Source organism: Neovison vison, chromosome 5 (assembly GCF_020171115.1).
Source record: "Neovison vison isolate M4711 chromosome 5, ASM_NN_V1, whole genome shotgun sequence".
NCBI lineage: Eukaryota > Metazoa > Chordata > Mammalia > Carnivora > Mustelidae > Neogale > Neogale vison.
In genome coordinates this window covers 103,855,719-103,876,353 of record NC_058095.1, presented here as the reverse complement: position 1 = coordinate 103,876,353, position 20,635 = coordinate 103,855,719, and the positions used below count along the sequence as shown (strand labels likewise).

Genomic DNA, 20,635 nt, shown 5'->3' with positions numbered 1-20,635 from the left:
ATTAACGTTTTGGATAATTCTATTCCAGGGTAGTCAGATCTATTTGAAAAAAAAAAAAAACAGTATCATTCTGATGTACCATGATATAAGATTCTCGAGTTGTTCAAGGAAGTATTTATGTTAGGTTGTAAGGAGGCAAGCCTGTAAATTCTCTTTATGTGAGCAAAAGCATAAGAGTGTAGCAACTCAGTGGCCAGGAATTTGGATGCATTTTGGAGGTTAGGAAAGAGAAACCCTAACTGTAACCTTCTTTCAAAAAGCAAGTCTTGAAAATTGGGGTTTTCTTCCTTAGTGCCAGCTAAGTATCTACCCCCCCACCCCGCCCCCTGTCCATTTACCTAAGCCTGCCACCTGGTCTGCCCCTCTGGCTTATGGCTGCATGCATGTTCAAGGGAACAGTACAAACTGTTAAGCGGCAACATGTGTTTCTGTAACACGAATTATAGCAAGTAATGTAGTCAGAGCTTTTCCTAAAAAGCCTTTAGATGGGCTATTGCACTGGTAGCTGAGACCCTTTGAGGGCTATTTGGAGGGAAAGAGGGCACCTGCATCCAGACATGTTCATAAATAAGGAATATATAAACATATAAATAATGACATATAAATAAAACATATAATGAGACTTCGAATAAAACAGCATCCAGCAACGAAGAGAATAGGATTCCCTGTGGACACTGGACTAACCAGTGTTTATAGTGAAAAGATGATCTTCACAGAGTTCCCTACATTTAAATGAAGTTGGCTGGGAGCAGAGTCTGTGTCAGGGCGTGTACTTTAAAATCATCTAGATTTCTCTAGGCAGACATTTCCTTTGACTTCACAGTGATGTTACAAAGAGAAAGAATCTACTGTAACGTCTGCTTATGTTTACCCAGATTCTCTTGTCCTCCAAGGACTGCCTGTAATTGAAGCTTGTATCACAAGCTCAGCGGGGACTGTTTATAGGAACGGTCCTATGGGCTCAAGCCTTGTTCTGGTGCCCATTGGAGGTTTGTTAAATAGCTTAAAAATGACATTTTAAATCTGACATTACAAATGTGAAAGCTGGGACTACTTGCCCAAAAATACATAATAAACCTCACGCAATATTGTGAGGAATCATTTAAAATGTTATTTTGATATGATAGTTCTTTTCAAACTTTTATCTTTGGCACACAGTCCCCAGAAACAGTAGTTCTCTCAACTCTGGCATACCTCCTTCAGGAAAGAAAAAAGGACCATTAACCTTGTATATTGTATATACTTAAGGTTGTCAAAAATGTGTATGTAAATGTAACTATAAGTATACATGCAAGGAAGGAGGGTTAGGAGACCTAAATGTGTGGCAGGGATTGTGGAGAACAGGATTCTATCCTAGAAAGGAAACTATAGATCATCAGTATCACACTTCATCAAAATACAGCTCGACTGCTAACTCCTGACGGTAAATTTTCCATGTTTTCTTTTTATGGGGATTATCCAGTTGATTTCGTGGAAGGTAAAGCCTAGGAAAGAAGAAACATGTTTCAAGCACAGAAGGCCAACCAGGGTTAGTCTTAGTCCCTCTCCTGTGCCTCAGTTGGCACATACAAGTGGAAGGGCTTGGTAACATCTGGGATGGCCAATGTTGGGGCAGTCAGTAAGGCTGTTTGTCATTCCCGAAATGCTCCTTCTGCCGCAGCTGTCCACTCTACCATAGTGAGTCCTCCCTTAGCCAGTTCATAGAGAGGTCGCACCATCTCCGCGAACCGCGGTATCCACAGCTTGCAGCAGCCCACCGTCCCAAGGAACTCCCTCATGGAGACCAAAGCCTAAATAAGTGGCGTGGCTCTGACAGAGCTGTGTTTTTATTGCTGACACCCGATACCCTTTTCCCTGCAGAGTCTGTAAGAGAGCTCTCTTGGTTATAGCCTGGCCCTGTTTTTCTCCCCATTCCTGGCAAGGGGTTCACATCTCCTCCTATCCTATTCCTTGCCAGAAATTGTAGTAAAGGAAAGGCTAAATCAGAATCATTCAAAAGGCCAGATGAGAATACTGGCATAGGTTGGTTCTGGATGACTCACCGAAGAAGAGAAAAACTGCACTTTGACGTCGTCATACAGAGGTGGGCAGTTGGGACAGATGGATTGTCACGCTGTCTGTTTCGGCATCATGAAGGATCTGTGAATGTTCACACGGAACTCAGAACCGTAACCCTAGCTAATGGATGGATAAACGGAGAAGTTCAGTTTGCTTATCGCGGCTTCCTGGATTTATCAAGTACACTTGGTCTCAGAGTGCAGTCATTGCACATATAAATAAATGTGAATCATTATTTCTATTAAGTTGCAATACTGTTTACATTTTTAAAAGGCCAACATGTTTGGAGGGTATGGTACTGCACTGCTGAAAAGTGAAATACTTCCTTTTCCATCAGAATTTAAATGTCACTGTTGAACGTGTGTCATTTGATTTGCAGATGCCGGGACACACTAAGCAGCTCAGTTTTAAAATTGGCATTCACATTCAAAAAACAATATGTGACTGGTCATGTTTATTAAAAAGGCGCTTGCTGATGATATCATAGGCCTTGTCCAGAGCCAACTACTGGATGGAATGACCAAAGATTGGCCACATTTCTGGAATGAAGGACTTTGGGGCTATCCTGAGTATTTCTTTGTTACCGATTGGTCCTTGCACAATAGTGGTACCCACGCTAAGGACAGTCTGTGCGAAATACCAAAGAAGGTGCAGACTCAGGGGATGCTTCAGGGAGCTATAGACATAAGAAACAATGGTAGAATGGCATGAATTACATGTCAAGCTGGATAATGAAGACTGTGTGGTTGTGTGTTCTGGGGAGCTTTATGAGAAGCATAGAGTAAGAAAGTTTCACAGAGGACATTCTTTCCTGCTTTGTCAAAGATTAGTTGACCATAGAGTTGAGGGTCTATTTCTGGGCTTTCTATTCTGTTCCATTTATCTGTGTGTCTGTTTTTGTGCCAGTATCATGCTGTCTTGATGATGACAGCTTTGTAATAGAGCTTGAAGTCCGGAATTGTGATGCCACCAACGTTGGCTTTTTTTTTTTTTCAATATTCCTTTGGCTATTCGAGGTCTTTTCTGGTTCCAAATAAATTTTAGGATTATTTGTTCCATTTCTTTGAAAAAGATGGATGGTACTTTGACAGGAATTGCATTAAATGTGTAGATTGCTCTAGGTAGCATAGACATTTTCACAATATTTATTCTTCCAATTCAGGAGAATGGAACATTTTTCCATTTCTTTGTGTCTTCCTCAATTTCTTTCATGAGTACTTTACAGTTTTCTGAGTATAGATTCTGTGCCTCTTTGGTTAGGTTTATTCCTAGGTATCTCATGGTTTTGGGTGCAATTGTAAATGGGATTGACTCCTTAATTTCTTTCTTCGGTCTTGTTGGTGTAGAGAAATGCAACTGATTTCTGTGCACTGATTTTATATCCTGACACTTTACTGAATTCCTGTACACGTTCTAGCAGTTTTGGAGTGGAGTCTTTTGGGTTTTCCACATATAGTATCATATCACCTGCGAAGAGTGATAGTTTGACTTCTTCTTTGCCTATTTGGATGCCTTTAATTTCCTTTTGTTGTCTGATTGCTGAGGCTAGGACTTCTAGTACTATGTTGAATAGCAGTGGTGATAATGGACATCCCTTCCATGTTCCTGACCTTAGCGGAAAAGCTTTCAGTTTTTCTCCATTGAGAATGAGATTTGCAGTGGGTTTTTCATAGATGGCTTTGATGATATTGAGGTATGTGCCCTCTATCCCTACACTTTGAAGAGTTTTGATCAGGAAGGGACGCTGTACTTTGTCAAATGCTTTTTCAGCATCTATTGAGAGTATCATATGGTTCTTCAATAAATGGTGATGGGAAAACTGGACAGCCACATGCAGAAAAATGAAATTGGACCATTTCCTTACAACACACACGAAAATAGACTCAAAATGGATGAAGGACCTCAATGTGAGAAAGGAATCCATCAAAATCCTTGAGGAGAACACAGGCAGCAACCTCTTCGACCTCAGCCGCAGCAACGTCTTCCTAGGAACATCGCCAAAGGCAAGGAAAGCAAGGGCAAAAATGAACTATTGGGATTTTATCAAGATCAAAAGCTTTTGCACAGCAAAGGAAACAGTTAACAAAACCAAAAGACAACTGACAGAATGGGAGAAGATATTTGCAAATGACATATCAGATAAAGGGCTAGTGTCCAAAATCTATAAAGAACTTAGCAAACTAAACACCCAAAGAACAAATAATCCAATCAAGAAATGGGCAGAGGACATGAACAGACATTTCTGCAAAGAAGACATCCAGATGGCCAACAAACACATGAAAAAGTGCTCCATATCACTCGGCATCAGGGAAATGCAAATCAAAACCACAATGAGATATCACCTCACACCAGTCACAATGCCTAAAATTAACCAGTCAAAAAATGGCAGATGCTGGCGAGGATGCGGAGAAAGGGGAACCCTCCTACACTGTTGGTGGGAATGCAAGCTGGTGCAACCACTCTGGAAAATAGCATGGAGGTTCCTCAAAATGTTGAAAATAGAACTACCCTATGACCCAGCAATTGCACTACTGGGTATTTACCCTAAAGATACAAACGTAGTGATCCGAAGGGGCACGTGCACCTGAATGTTTATAGCAGCAATGTCCACAATAGCCAAACTATGGAAAGAACCTAGATGTCCATCAACAGATGAATGGAGGTGGTATATCTATACAATGGAATACTATGCAGCCATCAAAAGAAATGAAATCTTGCCATTTGCGACAACGTGGATGGACCTAGAGCGTATCATGCTCAGCGAAATAAGTCAAGCGGAGAAAGACAAGTATCATATGATCTCCCTGATATGAGGAAGTGGTGATGCAACATCGGGGCTTAAGTGGGTAGGAGAAGAATAAATGAAACAAGATGGGATTGGGCGGGAGACAAACCATAAGTGACTCTTAATCTCACAAAACAAACTGAGGGTTGCTGGGGGGATGGGGGTTGGGAGAAGGGGGGTGGGGTTATGGACATTGGGGAGGGTATGTGCTTTGGTGAGTGCTGTGAAGTGTGTAAACCTGGCGATTCACAGACCTGTAGCCCTGGGGATAAAAATATATGTATATAAAAAATAAAAAATTATATTAAAAAAAAAAAAGTAGAACCAGACCTGTAAATACAGAGAATAAACTGATGGTTGCCAGAGGGGAGGCAGGTGGGGAGAGGCATAAAAAAGGTGAAGGAGATATAGGCTTCCAGTCATGGAATGAGTAAATCTTGGGGGATAAAAGGTACAGCATAGGAAACAGTGAGTGACACTATAATAGTGTTGTATGGTGAGGGATGGTAGTCACACTTGTGAGCATAACATAATGTATAGTTTATGTATCTAAAATGAATGTAACATTTTAAAAAAAGATTTATTTACACAAGTAGGCAGAAAGGCAGGCAGAGAGAGAGGGGGAAGCAGGCTCCCTGCTAAGCCAAGAGCTGGATGCGGGGCTCGATCTCAGGACCCTGAGATCATGACCTGAGCCGAAGACAGAGGCTTAACCAACTGAGCCACTCAGGCACCCCTAAAATGAATGCAACATTTTGTGTCAAGTATATTTCAAAAGAGAAAATGTTTATAAAAGTAAGGGGGAGACAATGTGTAGAAGTCCAAGAATCGTTACTATAAAAGAATGACAACAACAACAAAAGAGGAAGAAAGCCACTGTTGCTAGAGATGATTTATGGACGGACAGAGAAGTGGGGAATAAAATCGGAGAAGTGGATGAGGGGGGCTGGACAGGTGTGATGAGACATGCCAGAGACATTTTCATTCAAGTAAATTTCACAGAGATCTACTGAGCTCTGTGTGTCACGATCTGGGGGATTCAAAGACGAATGAATAATGGTCTCTGTCCTCATGCAATTTGCAACACAGTAGATCACTTGACAGAGACCAGGGAGATACAGTGTTATAAATACGACACCTCAGTATAAGGAAATGCATGATCACAGGTTGAGTTCTCCCGGAAGTGGACCCTAAACCAACACTCCGGGTACTAGTGATTTATGAAGGAAGTGCTCCTAGGAGGGATTTCTTCATAAGAGCAAAGGAAGGGTGGATTCAGAAGATTCAGCTTGATCCCTGGGAAATTCTTTGGTGTAAATTATACTGCAGAGTTTGTCACACTTGGAAGCAAAGGAGTTGAGTTTTTGTACAGCTGCTAGTCATTGTGTATGGGCTGCCCAACAGGGTGGTGATACTCTCAGGGATTTGGGGTACTAAATAACTGAGTTGGCTCCAGTAGTAATTCTCCAAGGATTATAGTAAAGGGGGTGGAGGCTGGGGGGGTGTGTGGAATCACAGAGCTGGTGGAAGGGATCCAATGGGATCTTGATGGGGCACCAAGAGTGTCCAACCCCAAAGGCTAACAGAACTTCTTAGCCTAGAGGGTACAGTTTTTTGGGCAAGCTAACAATGCGATAAGAGGATAATAAGTAAAAAAAATATATACATAAAGAAAAATGCTGGTGTCATTAGCTTTGGCCTGATTATTTACATGGGTGCTGAAAGACTGGTAACTTACCATGTAGCCCTTCTGAAGTTGGCTCTGAAGTCTGGACACACATGGTACTGAACAGCTGCTAAGATTACAACTTTGTCTGGAAGTCTCCATGAGGCATCTCAAACTGGACTTTTAGAATCTATTTGTTAGCCTGAGTCTAGCAAACCAAACCCATGAAACCCTCTCCCAGTTTTCTTCTGCAGTACTTATTCATTTGGGGTAGCTCCTCTGTTCTACATCTCTGCACCTTCCAGTTTTAACTAAACAATGATTCTGCAGTTTATATAAAATATAAAGTATTAGCAGAGAAGTCACAGTCTTAAGGGTATAACATCAGACTGAGAAACATATGAAATTTTAGAACTTATTAAAAACATTTTTCAGCTCAGAATTTTGAGCAATAATTCCCATTCTCACTATTCATTTTAGGAAAATACATTAAAATTCCACTGGACCAAATGCCTATTTGTCTGTCTGGAACGGTTAATACTCATGGGGGTCTGTATAGATACCATTGGTCCCATTGTTAACAAAGAAGAAACTGAAGCAGAGCATACACTCAGACGCAATTCTGGCTCTCCTACCACTGAGTTGGTTTTATGGTTGCGTTTATATTTCTCAGTGGGAGAAATTGCTCCAGTGGCTAACCATGTTGCTTTTCCTGGTCTAGAATAAAGTGGTCGACTCTTTTTGCAGGACCCCACTGAATGTGGGAAGGGAACAGAGCAAAACTGCTGTTCCCTACCTTCTGACACCTGTTGGACAAGCCTGGCTCTGCCTGGGGAGGTGTGGCAACACCTGGAATTCTGAGTGAGGTCAGCCATTATGACCACGACAACCCTCTCCCTCCTAATTCACACGAAGCCAAGAAAACGGTCATAATGGACTCCCTAGAGGACTTTGCAGTCTGCAAAGCCTTTTCACCAACAGTTGCTAATTTTTATACACAGGCAGCCTTCTGCCCGAATGGGCCGTGTTTCAAGGGTCTGCCTGCACAATGCTTGTTTGGAAACCTAGACAAAATTTCCCACAGAAACAATGCTCCTGGGTTGACACTGGTTTTCACAAGCTGGAAACCGATGCAATCCAACTGTGGTAATCCATTGAAACTCCTCACCACCACCTCTGTGTGTGTGGTGGGGAGGAAGGGATATAGAAATAATTTGAAAAAAGCATTTTATACTTTAACTGTAATTTTTTTACTATGCAGTTTATATATATACTTAAAGGATTCTTTTATTTCTGAATAATTGGATGAAATGTTAAAATATATATATATCTAGCTCTTATTTTTTGGGACTCCCCAGAAGGCTATAAATACAAGCCTGTTGGGATGCATACCAGTGCTCCGGCCCCATACTACTCATGAGGGACCCGGCATCTCCGCACGGGCCATGGTTTAACTTTGGGGAGCCAGAGCATCGCTCCCTGCTGCACCTCGGGCAGTGAGAGTGAAGCCCCAGCCCACCCCCACTGAGGTGGCCCTGTTCTGCCGCCTCCCCTGTGGGCTGTGCAGGAAGCGGGGTGGTTGATGGAGAATTAAAAACTTGAGGATGGTTCTCCCTCTCCCCTTCCCCTCATTTCTTAAGTCCCAGAGATGGAAGATCTAATTTTCCTGCCTCCCTGCGTGATGGCAGATCCCAGTCTCTCTCCTGACATTCCTGAAGCAGGAGAACAGTCCGTTCTTTTTTAAAACAGATCAGGATTTTTACTCCTGGTAATAACTAATAGAAGCAAGGAGGCTGAGAGACGCCCCTCCCACCACCACGGCCCCAAGCCCAGGTTTCTCCCAACCCCCTTTCTGTATTTATGTAGATTCCAGTAAGGAAGACCTGGGTAGTGCTTCTTAGGAAGCTATCCTTGACCTTGACCCTCAGCTGGCAGGGTTCCAGTCTGTGTGTGCCCCAACACTGTGGTCAGCTCTTTATATCCATGTGCACTCATTCCTCTCCTTCCTGAGGGCAGAGAAACACTGGCAGGGGGCTTGCCCAAAGCAGGCACTTGGTAGTTATTTCTAAAAGAGAATTTGTGGCAACAAATTTCATTTGTTGTTTGGGTATTTAAGACATATCAAGACATATCAAAGACATAAGACATATCTAAGACATATCAAAGACATTTGTCTTTGTGTATTTAAGACATATCAAGACATCTCGAGTTGCTGGGGATGAGGGGACTAACAGTGCAGGAGGGAGGGGAGAGGGAGAGATCAGGATGATGAGAGGGAAAAGAAGGTTTCTGAAAGGCTCATGTGAGCAAATGGTACAGGGCTGCCAGATGAACCCTGAACTAGAGGCAGACATGAGGGAGAGGTGGTCTCCAGGGCTCGTGAGCCCTTCCTCTATTCTCCATCAGAGGCCCTATTCTTATAAGCCCACCCTGGGCTGAAGCCAAGGCCGCAGTGAGTATAGAAGACAGAAGGGGATGGAGCCCTTACAAACTGGTGAAGAGAGGACATCTAAGGGCTTCTGGGCTCTTCCACCGGGAGGGGTTACACATGAGGATGCATAAAAGGACAGCCATGAGTTGGGATTGTTGGTACACACATGGGAGCAACCATCCCACGCCTCAAGAGTCAGAGCACGGACCTCCTGGCCAATTATGTGTCAATGACACATAAATCACTTACCATGAATTGAATGAATAACGATTTTTTTAATACCGAGTGTTTTTCTTGGAGAGTCATGTTGTAGATATTTTTCATATTTGCAAAATATCCAATGTATCTATTCTGCAAAACAACAGAAGACTCAATTTAAGTGGAGGTGAAAAGTCTATCCTCAGCATTCCTGATTTTGTTCTTGTTTTTATTTTTACATAGAATTTAGGGAGAATCATTAATTAAAGAAACATTTATTGAATGCCATTATATGACTAGGCATGCTTATGTTTGCTGCCTCATGACTGATTATTCCCCCCCTTAGAAGAAAAATTCTGAACTCTGTGCTGTGGGGAAGGAACAAGAAGGGAGCCACATGTTGCTCCTATAGGCCACTTTCAACTGCAAGGACACCTAACCAGACCCAGGGAAAGCGCTACAACATTTCACCAAGACATAGTTAATACGACTGTGGAAAAGCTCAGTCTGGGGGTGGAGGCTTAACTGTGACTAAGTTCAAGGAAGGTCTGTGCTCTGGCAGAGAGTAGCCTCTTCATCATGAAAGGACTTGAGCTCCACACACCACTAACGAAGATACATTATGTTCTAACGACATTGTGTGCCTTCTGGAAAGATGCACTGAGAAGGACGCCACTTCACCTCAAGTCACCAAAAACATATAACCTCAGTCTAATTGTGGGAAAACATCAGACAAAACGCAACTGAGGGACATTCTACAAAATACTTGACCAGTATTCTGTAAAAGGATCAAGGCCATGGAAGACAAACTCTGAGAAACTCTCCCAGACGGGAAGAAAGTAAAGAGTCGTAATAACTAAATGCAGTGTGACAGTCAGGATTTGATTCCAAAGTAACACACAAAAAGACACTAGCAGAAGACATACACATGAAAAGATGCTCAACATCTCTCAGCTTCAGGAAAATATAAATCAAAACCACGATGATATATCACCTCACACTGGTCACAACGGCTAAAATTAACAACTCAGGAAACAACAGATGTTGGCAAGGATGCAGAGAAGGGGGCGCCCTCTTACACTGGTGGTGGGAATGCAACCTGGTGCAGTCACTCTGGAAAACAGTATGGAGGTTCCCCAAGATGTTGAAAATAGAACTACCCTAAGAACAAGCAATTGCACTATTACGTTTTATCCAAAGGATACAAACATAGTGATCTGAAGGGGCACATGCACCCCAATGTTTATAGCAGCAATGTCCACAATAGCCAAACTATGGAAAGAGCCTAGATGTCTATCAACAGATGAATGGATAAGGAAGATGTGGTATATATCATATATATATATATATATATATACACACACACACACAATGGAATATTACTCAGCCACCATAAAGAATGAAATCTTGCCATTTGCAACAACATTGATGGAACTAGAAGTATTATGCTAAGCGAAAAAAGTCAGAGAAAGACAAATATCATATGATTTCATTCTTATGTGGCATATAAGAAACAAAACAGATGCATATAAGGAAAGGAAGGGGAAAATACAATAAGGTAAAAGCAGAGAGCAAGGCAAACCATAAGAGACTCTTAACTCTAGAAAACTGAGGGTTGTTGGAAGAAAGGTGGGTGGGGGATGGGGTAATTGGTGATGGGCATTAAAACTGGTGAAACCTTGGATGGAAGAAAAACCCCAGAAAAAAGAGGAAACAAATATGCTCATAAATCAAGGAATTGGGACGGTCTGTCTAACCTTGTGTTTGGCCTCTCCCTCAAAGTCACTAGAGACAAGTTCTGGTAAGCAGAATAGGCATTTATGTACAAATTTGAATACTCCATCAGGAAGCACCATAGTCTGAAGGAAAACAGACACAAAACTCTGCAAACAAAGGTGCCAACACCTAAAGAAACAGATAATATGAGAGAAGAAAATTTTAGAAGAAGTGGAATCAATAACTTTAAAGAGATAAAAGAGGAGATTAGAAATATTAAAAATTATCATCCAGATGTCTTGGAAATAACTCCATAGATGCTCTGAATAGCCGAAGAGACATACCTGAAGAGACAAGGAATGATCTAGAAGATCAACTTGAAGAATGTTCTAAGGTTACAATGCAAAGGGCCAAAGAGATAATAAAGAAAGATCCAGAGATAGAGGAGAGATCCAGAAGCTCCAACATCCATTTGACAGGAATTCCAGAAAAAGATAATAAAGGGAATGGAGCAGAGGAAATAATTAATAATTGAAGAAAACTTCCCAGAGCTAAAGAAAGATTCAAGTCTTTTTTTTCTAAGATTTTATTTATTTATGAGAGAGAGAGAGTGCTTGAGAGGGGGAGGGTCAGAGGGAGAAGCAGACCCCCCTCTGAGCAGGGAGCTGGATGTGGGACTGGATCCTAGGACTCCAGGATCATGAGTTGAGCCAAAGGCAGTTGCTTAACCAACTGAGCCACCCAGGTGCCAAGAAAAATTCAAGTCTTGAGACTGTCAGTGCTTACCAAGTACTCAGTAAGACTGATGAATAGAGACTCCTAGGAATCTGGGAATTCCAAGGATAAAAAAAAATCATAAAGTCTTCCAGAAAGAGGAGCGTGAACCTACAAAGGAACAAGAATCAGACTGACAGCAGACTTACTGGACACTCTGGATGCTAGAAGTAAATGGGGCAGTAACATAAAATTTCTGCAGAGGAAAAATTTAAACCTCGAATCCTACATCCAGCCAAAGTGGCATTTTATTTTGAAGGTAAAACAAAGACATTTTTTGATATGAAAGAAGTCACAGTTTGTTTCTTGCATACCCTCTTTGAAAGAATCACCGGAGGATATACTTTAGCAATCTAAGGTGACTATAAACACATACACACAATGTAGATTATCTTTCTCCCACATCAAAAAAGGAAAACAGGAAAATAAAATGCCACATTTCTACTCAGGAAGATGAACAGCTAACAGTGCTCTTGGGGAATATAGGAAAAGAAGGTTATGGATACTACCTAGATGTTAGTAAAATTAAAGAGTGTCTTAAAATGAATTTAATCGTTGTAGCTTATGTATAAGTATAGATTCTAAACTACTGGGGATCACCTCTTGGCCTTTTGCTAAAGATCGAGTGTAAACTACTGGGGAGAGGGAGGGAATCCATCAATAGGACCATAGACAGGAGGAGATGGGGTGAAAGTAACAGAAAAACATGGGAAAAAATATGGCAAGAAATGTTAAAACGAGAAAGGCAAAAGTTGAGCTCTTATCAAGAGAAAGGTAACTTTATCATTTATATTGATGTGAATCTTAAATCTTTATATTAAACCTTTTCCTTCTAAAAAAAAAAAAAAAAACCACTACGAAGCAGTAGTAATCAAAACAGTACAGTACTGCCACAGAAAGAGACACATAAATCAAAAGAACAGGATTGAGGCCCAGAAATAAACTCACACTGGGTACTGCATGTCTCAGTTTGTTGGGTGATTGCAGATTATGGTCCCGGGATCCTGGGATGGAGTCCCATATCAGGCTTCCTATGTTCTGTGAGGAGCCTGCTTCTCTCTCTCCCTCTGCCTGCCACTCCCCACTGCTTGAGTTCTCTCTCTCTCTCTCTCTATCAAATAAATAAAATCTTTTTAAAACATTTTTCAGGGGTGCCTGGGTGGCTCAGTGGATTAAGCCTCTGCCTTTGGCTCAGGTCATGATCCCAGGGTCCTGGGATCAAGCCCCGCATGGGGCTCTCTGCTCAGCAGGGAGCCTGCTTCCCTCTCTCTCTACCTGCCTCTCTGCCTACTTGTGATCTCTTTCAAATAAATAAATAAAATCTTTAAAAACAAATAACTAAAAAGTTTCAGAAATAAACCCACACTTACAGGGTCAGTTATTCCACAAAAGAAGCAGCAGCCGTATGCAATGGTGGAAAAGAAAGTCTCCTCTATAAATGGTATTGGGAAAACAGCACAGCTACATTCAAAAGAATGAAACTTTTTTCCACCATACACAAAAATAAACTCAAAATGGATTGAAGATCTAAATGTGAGATCTGAAACCATAAAACTGCATAAAACTGAACATAACACAAACATAAAACCATAAAACTGAAGAAAACATAGGCAGTAAGACTTCTGACACTGGCCTAGCAATGGTTTTCTAGATAGGTCTCCTGAAGTGAGGGAAACAAAAGCAAACTATTGGGACTACACTAAAATAAAACGCTTCTGCAGAGTGAATGAAACCATCAACAAAACAAAAAGACAACCTACTGAAGGGAGGGGATATTTCCAAATGATGCATCAGGAGACGATATTTGCAGATGATGCATCTGACCAGGGGTTAATATTCAAAATATATAAGGACCTTCTGTAAGTCAATACCACAAAACAACAATAACAACAAATACCTAAACATTCTGATTTAAAAATGGGCAGATGACCTGAATAGACATTTTCCCAAAGAAGACAGCCAGATGGCCAAGAGAATCATGAATTTTGGCATGAGAGGATAAACGTCAATGATCTAGGTCACATTGAGAAGCTAGGCTAGTTAAGACATACAGCAACAAAGTCAAAGCGGGGAGCAGGTTATAGTTGTCAAAACTCTACAGTATTTAAAAAATTTTTAAAAAAAGAAAAAAGAAAAAAAACCTACCGTATTTTAAAGGGAGACCAAGGTTCCTCATGAAGGAACTTAACTTTTGAGCTCCACACTGTCTCATTTGAACATTATACAGTGACCTATCTTCTTCAAATCCTGCCCCATCCTAGCTGCTTGGAGTTTCTGGAATTTCTCCTACACTAGCAGACAGGCAGTGCCAGCTTCCCAGCATTTTATAGCAGATGAACCGGACCAAAAACCTGCTGGATGGGGGAGGTCTATTTCAAAGAAAAGGTGGTACACGGAAAAGAACATGTGTATACTACACCGAGATCACCTCAGTCCACGATGGCCCAATGTCCCAATCCAGACAGCTGGCAGCAGAAGCTTGAGATTAATTAACCTCCACCCCCAGGAGGGCTGTTGCCCATTATGGAGTTTTACGAGACCAGTGCTCTAACTCCTGAGCTACGGAGCCACCATTATGGAGTTTTAAAACAAAGACAACAACAGCACCAGTCAAGGAACCAAGGAACCAACGTCCTAGCCCTGTCTGGACACCATCTAGCTGCACAATCATGGGCAAACACACTCGGCCTCTCAGGGTGTCCTTTACACTATACAGTGAGCATCAGAGCCAAAGGTCTCTGCAGGCCCTCCTAGCTCCACACTGGGAGACTGCCACCCATCCGAAGTGGGGCTATGGCTTCCCGTTTGCATGCCAAGTGCCTCTCAGTAGAAGTTCTCAGGTCACTAACACAAGCCTCCCCTGCCAGCCAAAGAGTCCCTCACCTCTCACCCCTCACCTGCCAGGTCCACCTGGCACGGACCCCTGCCAAGGAGCCTGTTGTCCCCCAAAGTCAGATGCTGTAGGGCCATGCTACATCAGTGACAGGTGACCCTCTGAGACCAGGGCAGGAAGAAATCCCAACTACTTATCAGGAGAATTAAAGGCCATATGTAGACGGGCCCAAAACATGGTAGTATTTTTTAAAAACATGCCCCCAATGCCTTACACACCAGACTCTCAACAATACAACTGCTATCTGTATCTTTAAAATTTACTGCAAAGCACACAAGTCGCATGCAAATACCTGTCCACACAGAAATGCCTTTCCAGGAAAAAGAAAATTCTATCACAACAGATTCTACGTCTTTGGCAGACTGACTGACATTTAATTCCAAAAGCTGAGAATCTCTCCTGTGGTTAAATACCACCCTATGGTAGAGACAAAAACTGAGCCCAGAGCATTCGCAGGACCGTTAAGAGGGTGCCAGAGGCAGGCAAATAGGTCCACCGTTCCCATGGTCAGGGTCATCCCAATGTGGCCTGGGGGTTGGCATGGGGGTGGGAGTGGTGCATGGGGCCATTGGTTGGACCATGGGTTACCAGCTGCAGCTGGTATGGGACTGACCCAAGGCCTTCAGCAGGCAAGAAGCCAGTGGACACCTAGGCCACCCTTAGTTTACCTTCCTCCTGGGCCAGGACACTCCTGTGGTCTCTAAACTGGGAGCTGGTGCCTGTACTCCTTATGCCTGTAATGCACTGTCTATAGCCTTTCTCGATTAGTCTACCTCCATCGACCTGTGGTTCAGGAGAAAATCCTTTGTTCTCTGAACTCTAACTTCTTTTTCACAGTTAAGGGAATGATGGGATGACGGGAGTGGCCCTTGGCTGCACCTGATCTGTTGACCCGGGAGGACTCACTGGATAAGAGGACAACAGGCAACTCACCCCTCTGGCCTCTCCACTCCCAGGAGCTGAGGCCCTTATAAGAGTCAGTGTAAGAACATGGCGAGTCACAGACCTGTACCCCTGGGGCTGATACTGCATTATATGTTAATTAAAAAATTTTTTTCTTCTTAAAAAAGGGAATCAGTGTAAGGGGCAAGGGTAAACCAGGGTTTTCATCTGGGAAATAGGAGCATCCCAGCACTCCTCTGGCGCTAAAATAACACAGGAACCTAGAGAACCAAGTCACCACGCACACACTTCCAATTACTGCCCTCAGGCTGAGTAAAGGTGATATTTCTAAAGACTGGCCTGTGTGTTGCAAGCACTGCCTGCCCAGGAGTCTTTACCTGTGCCTTTTGAGGCCACAGTCTGCCCTGGGCCTCAACCCCTGCCCAGCCCACTCTTCCTTGGCAAATCCGAGGGCCTCTCTTTTCTTTTTAGGGCTTTAGAAACCATCAAAAATCAGCCTCAGTTACCAAAGACATTTCTTTTTTTTTTTTTTTTTAAAGATTTTATTTATTTATTTGACATAGAGAAATCACAAGTAGATGGAGAGGCAGGCAGAGAGAGAGAGGGAAGCAGGCTCCCTGCTGAGCAGAGAGCCCGATGCGGGACTGGATCCCAGGACCCCGAGATCATGACCTGAGCCGAAGGCAGCAGCTTAAGCCACTGAGCCACCCAGGCGCCCCACCAAAGACATTTCTAAAGAGTGTCCTCCTTTCTTTCCTTGGCAGCAATAAGAACAGTAAGGAGGACTTCCCTGGACCGACGGCATAGTAGGATTCTGGCCTATAAGGGCTCTGAAGACTGCCAGGCTTGCAGTGAAATCCCACGTCACCTGCATATCCCAGCTGTGTGACAATGGACAAAGGACTTCAACGCTGAGCTGTGAGGTTTTCCAGCTGTGAACTGAGGACATTCCCACCCTGCACCCATACTCAGAGTTTTATTGTAAGGGAACTGCTCTACCTTCTGCCGTTCTTAGAAGACGATATTACTCTTCGATTACATGGATTCCCTCCATTACGTGGGTTCCCTCCAAGGAGAAAGCATGTTCCTTCTGGGAGTGACAAAAGCAGTATTTTCACCACCCCTTCACTGGATCCCACTTGTAGCAGGTACTCCAAGACTAGAGGATGGGTTTCCCCTGGGATTACCTGCAGCCCCCGCTGTGAGGTCAATGGCAGCTTGGATGGCAGGACTGGACTTCATGTTGGCCCACTCCTCTGCTGGTCTCTGTGGAAGGCACCTCTCCGGAGCTTATGACGGGTGTCTCATATCCCTGAAAGGAGACCAGAGCTCACCATCAGTGAAGCCTCTGCAGCCTTTCTCTAGAACTCTGCTTGGTTACTGGGACCTCAACCTCTGGGAGCTGGGAGATCAGTTCTCCCTTTTGCAAAAAAAAAAAAAAAAAAAAAGAAAAGAAAAAAGAAAGAAAGAAAGGAAAAGGCAGTCAAGGTATCAGTGCAGCTTAGCAATTGGCCTGCCTTCTACTCAGCCACCATCTCCCCATGAAATTTTCATGCATGTTTCAGCATGTTTGGGCTAGAGCTTAAAAAATTTGGCAAAACTAGAGTGTACTCCTCTATTGTTAGACAAAAATCAACTAACAGAAATTGGCTTTAAAAATACAGATTTTTATAAAAAAGGAAAGGTGACTCATTAACACTAATATCAAGATAACCAATTCAGCAACCTATTCTGTGTGGTTTTCAAACTAAGTAAGTGACTTATCCGTCAATACCAAAGAACAATTTTTATTCATCACACTAAAGACCTTTGTGCTCCCACTCAGGCCACCTCTTGAAGGGTGGTGGGCCAGCTGGGTTATTAATAAATGCCAACGTGGACCTAAACGTCAGTGGAAAATCATTTTATCCACTAAGAAGTCTTTTTTAACCACTTGACGCCTGCTGTGAATGATCAGACACCAAGAATCTTGCTTTCTTTGCAAAAAAAAAAAAAAAATTGTAAAACCAGCAACCGCAAAAGCATAGTACTGGACTTGAAAAAGGAACTAAGTGAAACAGACAAGACATGCATTTTATGTTATTGATAGGACAGGAGAGGCAGTATCAATAACTACAGTTGACGAGGTTGTGGCCATCCTGTACCTAGAGAAGGCTATGAGGGTCCTAATCCAATCTCTTCCTTTTCCAGATGGAAAACTGAGGCCACAAAGCAAGAGCTTTTCCAAGGTCATACAAGTAGTTAGAGGACTCAAATCTTGCCTTTTGGGTCTGTGCCTACCAAGCAATACTTAATTCCAGAGTATTCCAACCTGACCAAAAAGAAAAGCAAAAAACAAGCACCAAACCCTGCATTTTAAAGGGAAAATGGGGGCAAGTGGGGAGAGTCACACAGGGCCTAACCCATGTGGCTTCTCCGTCGGTTGAATTCTTGGGTTGCCAACATGTCTTTCTTAGTTTATAAGAAAGGCATAGATCCTACTATGTGTCATCGCTGTGAATTTAACCCCTTCGCGTAAGCCAAACTTAAACCCATCAAATCCCACAAGTAGAGCTCATAGAATTGCTAAAACACTAAATAAACAGTGATGGGAACTAACAGATTAACTCAGCAACTGACTCAAATTATTTTGTGTTTAAGAAGGCGGCTTCAAGAAGTCTGGAAAAATACATTCGGCTTGGGGGAGGCAAGACTGACCAGCAAAAGTTAAAACTCAGTCTTGAGCCAGTTAAAAAGCTGAATCCTTTTAGCGCCCCTTTACCTCTCCTGCAAGCACACGTGCGTCCGACTCCAGGACGGAGAGACAAACAGCCTCGCCAGCCGCACAGCCTTCTGTTCCAGGGGAAAAGAGTCTCTCGCCTGGGAGAACGCTCTAAGGCCGCCTGCTCCACCGCGTAACACCAAGCGCGAGAAGACTGCGGCACCGGCTCAAGCCAGCCCGGCCGCCCTCCCGCCCAGGACTAGAGCCGGACCCAAGGCGCTGCGATGCCGGCCAGGCACTCGGGCTCCGATGCTCCGGATCTCGGGGGGCACAGGCCCGCGAGGGAGACTGCTTCCCACTTTCTCGTCCTCGGACTCCAGCCCAACAACCTGCAAGAGTCTCCCATTCATAACCGCCCCCACTCGGGCCCCACAGAGGCCTGACGACGCTCCGCGGGGGCAAAGAGGACACCCTTCCCGGCAGGTGACTCTACGGAAAGTAGGTCGCGGCGCCCCGGAGTGTCCGGCGAGCCCCGGCCCTCGGCGCCCGTAACGACCTGCGCGCGTTGACAGCTCGAGCCCCGACCCTCGGCGCCCGTAACGATCCGGGCGCGTGGACGGCGCGCGGGCCGCGGACCCCAGAAGCCCGCCGGCTGCCGGGGAAGGTCGCGCCGCCCCGCCGCGTAGGCCCGCTCGCGCCCCGCTCCCCCGGAGCGGCGGTTGTGGGGCTGCGCTCACCGCCAGGACAGTTGGCCGCGCGTGCTGCTGGGGCTTCGCCGCCGGCTCTCCGCTCTGCCTCTGCCCCCGGGGCTGCCGCTTAACACCTACGTCGGCCGCCGGCCGGCCTTCCGCCCCGCACTCCCGCGGGGGAGCGCAAAGGGCTGCGGCCCCGGGGCCCGGAGCACCCCTTCGCCAGGTGCACTCGGCCCCGCGCAGGTCACGGGACCCCCGGCCCGCTCGCCCGTGAGCTGGAGGACCTGGAGGACAGGGATCCCGGGACCCCAGAGTTGCTTCCCTTTGTCCAGGTTCCCGGAGGACTCCTGAGAGGCTCGACCCCAGCTGGAACTCAGGGCGGGTGTTGGGGGTGTTGGGAGGACCCGCTGAAGTCTTTGGGCTGGTGAACCGTGCTGGGACTCAAGGTCTCTATTTTATATTTGGCTACAGAAGTACGGGAGACGTGCTGATGAAAAATATATTCGCTTATTGCCAGGAAAAAAAAATCCACAAAACAAACGTTCACTATTTTGCCTACCACAAGAAAATCCATCCTAGCCTATGACATTGGAGAAGGTCCCACCCACCGATGAAAACTAGCTCTAAATCGGGCTTCTCTGATCTTTCAGTTCCTAATGAGTTATAGGCTACCTCTGTGGCTCTCTGGCATTTTATTAAAAAGCACTATTCAAAGAATCTTGTATACGGGCAGTAAAGGAATTTTCTCCAGTTCGCTAAGACAGAGAGCTAACACCCACTCAACTGGAAAGCTCTGAGTCTGTTACTGACAGCTAGCTGCTCCATATAACTCAGTCGTGGCCTTCGGATTTCTTTGGCTTAGTCTTCATGCATTTATTTTCATTTTCTATACTGCATTTTCTTCCTTAAACTGTGCGATCTTTTCCTTTTACAATTTGCTTTTGCCCTGTTTGATTGCGGTGTTGGATGACTGACAATATCACTTATGATGGGGGGAGGGGAGACTTAAATATTCCTCTTGACTTGTGTTAGTTCAAGTGCTTAACTTGAAGGTACAACTGAACAGACTTTCCAGAGGTAGGAGGCGCTGTGAAGGCATCAGCGCTCCTGGTAAATGGGGGCACTCAGAAAAACAGCACAAACTGACTTTTCACAAAATCAGAACTTTATTATTATTTTTTTAAGACTTTATTTATTTGACAAAGCGAGAGAGATCACAAGTAGGCAGAGAGGCAGGCGGGGGAGAGGGGGAACAGGCTCCTTGCTGAGGGGAGAGCTGGGTATGGGACTCTATCCCAGGACCCTGAGACCATGACCTGAGCCAAAGGCAGAGGCTTAACCCACTGAGCCATCCAGGCTCCCAAAATCAGCACTTTAGGAGTCAAGTTTCTGAACCTCAATGACAGAAACAAGCCAGGGAGTTTGAAATACTTGCCCAAGGTGACTTGTGACCTAACTGGTGGGAAGCAGACTCAGGAGCAAAATCTACCATTACAACATTCTAGAGGACTCAAGGACTTTCAGTATCCCCTAGTCCAGTGGCTTTAGCAAGCTAGAAACTTGAGACTCAAAGGAAACCTTATTAAGGACAGAGCCAGTCTGTGGGTACAGACTGGAAAGAGCACAGGAGTTGGAGCCAGGATGCTTGTGTAAAAATCTGGGTGACCTTTAGTGAACCATTTAACCTTTTCAAACCCCAGCCTTCACGCAACTGCATCACAGCCTCTGATCTCCGTGATCCTGCTGGGGCAATCCAGCAGGCCACTGCTGCTCCGGGAGCCAGCTGGCGCCATCCACCACCATCGTGAGGGCAGGCGC

At 44.4% G+C, this 20,635-nt stretch overlaps 1 long non-coding RNA gene across 2 annotated transcripts; it reads right to left on the bottom strand.

Moving 5' to 3' along the window:
- Nucleotides 1–2,047: 2,047 nt before the first annotated feature.
- Nucleotides 2,048–18,941, bottom strand: LOC122907837. 2 transcript variants are annotated; one of them, XR_006384759.1, is made up of 3 exons: nucleotides 18,863–18,941; nucleotides 16,612–16,736; nucleotides 2,048–2,139 (listed from the first exon to the last, which is right to left on the bottom strand). It is a non-coding gene; the product is annotated as an uncharacterized LOC122907837 (long non-coding RNA). The 2 variants fall into 2 exon arrangements; XR_006384760.1 differs by lacking the exon at nucleotides 2,048–2,139 and adding an exon at nucleotides 16,382–16,514.
- Nucleotides 18,942–20,635: the final 1,694 nt, after the last annotated feature.